The 6,310-nt window shown below is 35.7% G+C and overlaps 1 long non-coding RNA gene across 1 annotated transcript; it reads left to right on the top strand.

Moving 5' to 3' along the window:
* The first annotated feature begins 4,569 nt into the window (after positions 1 to 4,569).
* Positions 4,570 to 5,355, top strand: LOC149195703 (uncharacterized). The gene is made up of 2 exons (XR_016255172.1): positions 4,570 to 4,777; positions 4,863 to 5,355. It is a non-coding gene; the product is annotated as an uncharacterized LOC149195703 (long non-coding RNA).
* The last annotated feature ends 955 nt before the right edge of the window (positions 5,356 to 6,310 follow it).

Raw genomic sequence — 6,310 nt, 5'->3', positions numbered from 1 at the left:
TAAATCCATGAGGTGTAGACCATTGGTTTATATGAGATCTAGTCTCCATTAGATCTCAAGTTCAAACCTCATGGGGAGGGGTTGAAGATGGGAGCTACCTACGATGGAAATAAATTATCTTGAGAGACATCCATGGTTGACCAAGTCTCACACAATATCAAAGCCACTCCTAACCCAATTGGAAGGGAGGAAGAAAAAACTCTTAGCTGACATTGAGGCAACTTGGGAAGGTGATATATGGTGTATTATTGTTGCAATGGTAGGGGATGAATTTTAATTGCTGGTTGGACCAAAAGAAATTGATGCAAATCAATATTAACTACTTATTGATAATTTTGCCCACTGAATTCCCTGAGGTCGAGTATAATGCTTTCCTTGCTTATCAAAGAGTATTGCTTATCAAAGAGTATTGATTCCTTTTCAATTTCAACATTCTGGATAACCAAATCCAGTTCTCTGTAATCATTGCAAAAGGGAGTCCATTATCATGTAGGGTTTGAATTGTTATTCTCCTCTTGTTGCATGCTAATCTTGATCATCTTGTTCAGCTTCTAAGGTTCTTAGTGGCCTATCCTTTTCAGATCCTTTGACTAACACTATATCTCTCCAATCTTGCAGGAAGGTCATCAAACTCTCCCTTTTATCTGCCATGGTTGGCCAGGATTAAAATTGCAAAGGGAGTAGCCAGAGGCCTGTCTTATTTACATGAAAGGAAGTTTGTTCATGCAAATATTAAGCCAAGCAACATCCTTCTAGGCTTTGACATGGAGCCATACATAGCAGATTTTGGGCTAGAAAAGCTACTGGACACTGCCAATGTCAAGTATAGTAGCTCTGTTATCCACCTAAGGAACCTTGAAGGTATATTTTCAGGGAGAAAACGCTCCACTGGCTCCTACGATAGCCTGCAAACAACACCTGATTTGCTGAGCAGTCCAAGCACATCCAAGAACTTTGTATCTCCTTACCAGGCCCCAGAGGCATTGAAAACTCTCAAACCCAACCAAAAGTGGGATGTTTATTCCTTTGGGGTTATTTTTCTGGAGATTCTTACTGGGAATCCACCTTCAGATAAGGATTTTGTAGCATGGGGTCAAAACTTTTTTGATGACAAGCATCGCCTTTTGCGCATCATAGATCCTACTCTTCAACCAGAGGTTGAAGGAAGGGAAGAAATCTCAGTGTCTGTGGGGATTGCATTGAATTGTGCTTCTGCTTCCCCTCAAAAGAGACCATCAATGAAGGAGGTATTGCATTTTCTAGAAAAAATTCCATCATCCACAACCGATTAACCAATTCTTTCTTCCTATGTATCATCCTTGCTCTGTCTAAGAGGACTTACACCCACATTCTGTATTCAACAGCTCTACTTAGACATTGACATAACTGACATAGACACCTCTATGATTGGCACTCAGACAAACTCTACTATCAACTCAGCTGCTTATGAAATCTCCAGAGTCTTCTTAAAAATTTCAATATTTCTACAGTTGAGGATTGTAGCAAAACTCAGGGATCAAACTTAACTCCATGCTTATGAGGCATCCGCGTTCTCACAATTTACTTGCAGCTCATTCTCAGTTTTAATGGGAAGGTGATATATGGTGTATTATTGTTGCAGTGGCAAGGGATGGATTTTAATTGCTGGTTGGACCAAAAGAAATTGATGCAAATTAATATTGAAAATTAGATTTATTGGTTCAACTATAGTTTTCATATACAAAGAAGAAACTGCTCCTTTTTCAAGTTAGAATATTTATATATACATGTTCATCTCAGCAACAAATGATAATTTATCAAAACCATGAGAATGCTACACAACTTCCTTCATAAGCCTTCTTAGGAAGACCATGAAATAAGACAAGTGACCATGTGCTTGTATTTGTATCTTATTCTACATAACATCTTCTTACTTAGCTGGAGAACAATTGGCTGCAGTATTTATATCAGTTTCTATGGAATGTTTCTGCTGTTATATATTGAACAGGTCCATTATACCATATTACTGGATTCTACAGAGTCTATCCCTGTTTTCTCTTCTTTAGAATATATATCAACCCTTTTCTTTTGTTTCAAGGATATGTTGCAGTTTATTTCATTTCTCCTTTATCTTTAAGATGGATATTTATCTTTTTTATCACCACGTTCTTTGTGGTTCATTTAAATTGGATATTTGTCATTTTTTTTCACTGGGTTCTCTGTATTTTGTTATAACTAGTTATTGATAATTTTTCCCACTGAGTTCCCTGAGGTCGAGTATAATGCTTTCCTTGCTTATCAAAGAGTATTGATTCCTTTTCAATTTCAACATTCTGGATAACCAAATCTAGTTCTCTGTAATCATTGCAAAAGGGAGTCCATTATCATGTAGGGTTTGAATTGTTATTCTCCTCTTGTTGCATGCTAATCTTGATCATCTTGTTCAGCTTCTAAGGTTCTTAGTGGCCTATCCTTTTCAGATACTTTAACTAACACTATATCTCTCTAATCTTGTAGGATGGTCATCAAACTCTCCCTTTTACCTGCCATGGTTGGCCAGGATTAAAATTGCAAAGGGAGTAGCTAGAGGCCTGGCTTATTTACATGAAAGGAAGTTTGTTCATGAAAATATTAAGCCAAGCAACATCCTTCTGGGCTTTGACATGGAGCCATACATAGCAGATTTTGCGCTAGAAAAACTACTGGATACTGCCAATGTCAAGTATAGTAGCTCTGCTATCCACCTAAGGAACCTTGAAGGTATATTTTCAAGGAGCAAATGCTGGGCTCCCGCAATAGCCTGCAAACAACGTTTTAATTTAAAATGGAATTATCATGGTAAATTGGTATAAGAATATTAGTAGAAAAAATCACCTAGTTATAAGCCTAAATATTGGCAAAGGCTAATTCTTCGTGTGGCATAATCAATTAGCCATGTTATCTTGCTACATGATGCAAAAAAATGACCCATGGATACTAATACTTTTTAGGGCTCTTTTTCAATTCAATAGGCTTTTCTTCTTCTTCTTCTTAAAGATAATGACTCAAGAATGACTCTAAGCTTACTAGATAACCAAATTCTCAACATACCTTGCAATGCATATTTGTTACACCTCTATTATAGACCAAGACAAATGTAACAAATCAATGTACACTAGTGCATCAATATGATTGTTTTCACATAAGGCTTGATCATTAAAAGGACATTAAGGTTTGTACCTTTTGGGACAATTGCTAGTATAGTCAACATCAGAGAAAATACAAACGACCCAGAACATGAGAGAAAATACAAATGACCTAGATCCATTAAAACCTTGAAAGTTTGTTCATGAACTCTCCGAATCTGGTATAAAATGTGTACTGTATTTGAAACTTCAATTTGCCATTAAATTAATGGGACATGAATTCCCACAAAGCAGTTCAAAAATGTGCAATTAAGTTGAGCTTTCATCTTGTCATTCAATTGATGGACACTCAATATTAAATATAAGATAAATATATAGGAGTAGCATGTGAGTGTCAGTTTTATAAAGAAGATTCTTTTTATTATTAATAAAAATATAGATAGTTAGTTTCATTTTAAAGGGTTATAAATATGAGTTATAAATACAAGACTTAAAAGGTTGTAAATATTTAAAGTGTTGTAAATATGAGTTATTAATTGTTTTTACTCAAAACCTGATAAATAGCAATTTAGCAATTTCTTTTTAATTGAGTGACTCAAATTCATGTTTCTTTAGGTTGAAGGGAAAGCCACTAAAGTGCAAAAAATTGTGATGCCAATAATTAGAGGGATTGTCATCATGGGGTGATAAGAAATTTAATATTCCAAGAAGAGGAGGTAGTAGTAGATTCTAAATAAATTAGCAATGCAACAACATAAATGTTTGCAACAAATTTAGAGAGATCCACCTTGTTGAATAATGCACACACTACATGGATAATGGATTTCCGCACTTTATGCCTTACGACGTTTTCTTTGCAACATCTGGTGCAAATGCTAGTTTTAAAATTTCACAACATTAAAAGAATAATCTTCACAACGTCATTGCCGAGAGTTTCGCTTTTGTTTTTAATATTTCCCGATAAATTCACAACGTCACTCATAGGAAAATATATTTCTTCAAAAAATATTTTAATGAGAGAATAGACAATGCATAACTTATAGAAGAACGAGTATCTTCGTAAAGTCGCAACGTCATTGCCATGGTTTCTCTTTTGTTTTCAACTATTTCTCGATAACTTCACAACATCACGGAGAGGAAAAATTTCCTCTAAAGATATATGTATAATGCATAGATTCTAGAGTATATTTTAAATTGTATAGTTTCACTAATAGTTTAAATTGTTATGTTTTTTTTCAAGTTTGGTAGGACTATATTTTTATTATGTTTAATATATCACCTTATTAAGTGGGGAATTGTCACATCTCTGATATACATCATAAAAAGAAATTAAATATATTATTCAACATAATTGTATCGTACATAATTCAGAATATACAAAGGATATACATTTATTGGAAAACGCAGTGATACATTAATACAATATTTGAGGTACATCAATGCGAACCTAAACTTGCAGTACGAGGGTTAGTTTTTATTATAAAACTTATATAGTCATATTATGTGAATGACATAAGTTGTCCTCCTGAGCTTGGCCGAGAAGTCCTCGAGATCCCCTCCATATGCTAGCCAGATATCCTCCCTTCCTCGACTGTGGTACTCCATCGACAGTCGACTTCACCTACCCACATCCAACGATGATTGAATGATCACTTAACTCTGCCTAATCTCCGGTAAGGGCCTTATGGTTTCTGTCATTCGATTTTTTTGGCTAGCTTAGTTCTCTGGTAATGGCAGCGTTGTGTTGCTATGTTCCAGGCAGTCAGGTGCTAAGCTTCTGCGGCCAGCAGAGGTCTTCACTACTCATATAGCTTATATCCACTACGCGGCCTCGCAGGTAGAAGTTCTGTCTACCCCTACAATTACTTTTGTGGTTTTTATTTGGGAATCTCGCTTGCAATTTCTACAGTAGCACTTCTGATGTAATTCATGTTTTTGTTTTCAGGTGTTCTCCGGAGGTTGCGGCTACCCATCCAGCTACAAATGGCATCCTACCCGGAACTCTGCCAAGGCAGGCATTCTAGACCCAACAATCTTCCGGGTATGTTGATGAATCAAATTCCTTAGTGATTCCAGAACAATGGAATAGTGATGGGAGTTTGTTCGAGGGTTGTTTTCCTTCTCTGGTTTAGTCTAGATTCTGGTTGCTACTTTTGCCGAGGTTCTATCCTCATGGCTCAGAGTCAAAAGCTATTTGCACTGTTAATTCGTTAATGTATAAGAAAGGCCAGCCCTCATGGCATTTTGAACATTTATGCCTGAATATATAAATGGTCGAGGGTTTTTATAATTTCTCTGTCTCTTATAAATGTATTCATTTTTTTCTTTGGAAAACCCTCATGGGTTTGAGTTGGGTTCTAAAACCCTCTCTGTTCTGGAGGTTTTGTTCCATATGTGAATTGTTTAAATGCTTGCCACGGAATATAAGTATTACGCTTGTTGTTTTTACTCATACTAGTTACAGTGTGGATTCTTTAAAATAGTTTTCGACTGGCCCGTGGAGGCATGGCGATTTCTTAGCGCCACCAGCACTGGTTAAGGGTAAATATACGGGACTCTTTCGATCCAAGAATTAGATTGTTAAAGCTTTGGAAGAATTCTATGTTTGTTCTATACATTCTTAAAGGAGTTCTGGTAATTTATCAGTGGTGTTATTATTGCTACGCATGTATAGTTGTTTTGGGAATGTCTCTGTCCCTAATTTCGTTGTTCAACCGTTATTGTCTGTGCTTCGAAGAAATTTTTGTATGCACTTATAGTTACGTTAATTAGGATGGGTCTGGGCACTTTTCTGAGGGCCTCAAACCCTCACGCCACAATCAAGATAATCCATTCTTTTAATTCAACTATTATTGTTGCGATAGTCATTTAAGTTCTAGAGTTTTGTTTGAGTACTCTTACAAGCTTTCGTAGTGATAATTCTGGGTACCAGTCACTAATATCTATTCTATAAAACTAATGTTTTTCCATAACTATGTTTAAGCTACAGGATTCCCTTTCTTTTGTATTGCTCTGTTTTCTCGACGAATGTTAACTAGCTTCAGTTATTTCTTGATTGTGGAAAACTGAATCATAATGAAATCTTTTTATTTAGTTAAGATATTTTCGGTTCTTTTGCTTATAGTTTCCTATTGCTTATAGTGAATATCTATACTGTAGTTTACTGTCCATTTAGCTAGGATATACTGAATTTATCATTACAGTCT

Source organism: Pinus tabuliformis, chromosome 2_2 (genome assembly GCF_031772625.1).
Source record: "Pinus tabuliformis cultivar Carrire ecotype Pingquan chromosome 2_2, CPIR1, whole genome shotgun sequence".
Taxonomy (NCBI): Eukaryota; Viridiplantae; Streptophyta; class Pinopsida; order Pinales; family Pinaceae; genus Pinus; species Pinus tabuliformis.
The sequence above is the reverse complement of the archived record's forward strand: the minus strand, read 5'-3'. Positions and strand labels throughout refer to the sequence as shown.